The sequence below is a fragment of the Pygoscelis adeliae genome, unplaced genomic scaffold, assembly GCF_000699105.1.
Source record: "Pygoscelis adeliae isolate BGI_AS28 unplaced genomic scaffold, ASM69910v1 Scaffold153, whole genome shotgun sequence".
NCBI classification, from domain to species: Eukaryota; Metazoa; Chordata; class Aves; order Sphenisciformes; family Spheniscidae; genus Pygoscelis; species Pygoscelis adeliae.
Window position 1 is genome coordinate 422,356 of NW_008824408.1, and position 1,557 is coordinate 423,912.

Consider the following 1,557-nt stretch of genomic DNA (forward strand, 5'->3'; position numbering starts at 1 on the left):
CGTGGCCGGGGAGCTCCCGAATCTGGCGTGAATTCCTTGAAAAGAAAGAAAAAAACCACAGGAACGCACCTTTGCTGGCCCAGCCGGCGTTAGCAGCAAGCTCTGTGGGCAGCCCGCAAGATTTACAACCCGCGCAGGTGAGGCAAGGACCTGGACATCGCCTGCCTTGCAGCCCCCTGTGGGGTTACGAAGCCGGGTTTGGAGCTGCCAAGGGGTGCCCAAGCGCTCCCAGAGACGAGTTTCCCCACCCCGGGAAGACGGTTTGAAGAGCGGGTTCGAAGCTGCCCGCCTTTGAGAGGCTTCTCCTCGCAGGGCAGGAGGGCCTTGCTGCTGCTTTGCTACCGACGCCTTCGGTCGGCTGAATGCAGGCAGCTGGCCCCAAAATATCCAACAAACCATTTTGGTTGGGAAAACGCCGTTTCGTCAAATTTGCTTTTTCACAGGGCCAGGCTGTGTGCTGCGGGAGCTGGTCCCCGCTGCACAAAGCTCTCGCTCTTCCCGAGCCGACGGGAGCTGGGGATGTAAATACCAAGGGTTTATCAAAAAGCACTTTCAGGAATAGAGCGATAATCGTATTTGTATTGCGGCTCCCTTTTGTGCTGGAGGTGCTTTCTGCACAGGCGTGCGCTGGGAAGCCTCTCTGCCCTCCGGGGACGAGGCAGCCGGAGGAAGACAGAGGAAAGAAAGAGAAAATCCTTTGCCCTGAATCATTCAGCTGGCAGCCTGGGAAGGACGCGGAGTTTTTCTCTCCCATATTCCTAAGTTTCGGTAAAGGAGGAGGCTGGAAGCTGAAGTTTGGTTCCTCCCTGGGTAGTGGGTGACCCTCGGTTAAAGCATCTTCCAGCTCCCGGTCTCAGTTTCCCCACATAAGCTAATCACTCCCTGCAGCCAGAAACCATTCTTTGCATGGTCAAAGAATAGTAAAAGAATAAAGCACGAGTTTATCTGTTATTTCTTGGTATTTGAGGTGTGGTCTCAGCTCAGGAGAGGGAACTGGGGGGTCAGTCGTGTGAGATAACAGAGGGCATTTAAATCCCTGGTTTGGCTGTATGCGACGTGAGAAGGGTGTCCAGGGCAGCACCTTTCCAGCGAGCCCGTGCAAAGTTTGTACCCATGAAATGACGTGCCTTTGAACTGCGCGCACGCACGGCCGGCACGCACGCACCCCGAAGACCGTCCGCACGCTCCTAGCCGCTCCTGGCTGTTTATTTTGCAGACCACCCTCCTCAAACTTTGAAGTAGATTTAAATAACAGCAACAAAATCATATGCCCAGTATAAATCTTTAATCAGAACATGGTTTTCCCCCCCTCAGAGCCTGCGCTGCTGTGTACAATCAGAACGCAAATCAAAAGAAAGCAGAGTAAATTATTCATTGTGAATCTATTTCTGCCTTCCCTACATGGGAGACCCGGCGGCAGAGTTCGGGGGTGCGCGGCTGTCTTGGGGCTATTAACATTCACTCCAAGAAGTTGAGCTGCAGCCACAGCGCCGAGGGATGGGTAAATTGCCGGTAACTTTGGCTTCTGCTTTGTGCAGCTCCTGGTTCTGCTCTCCC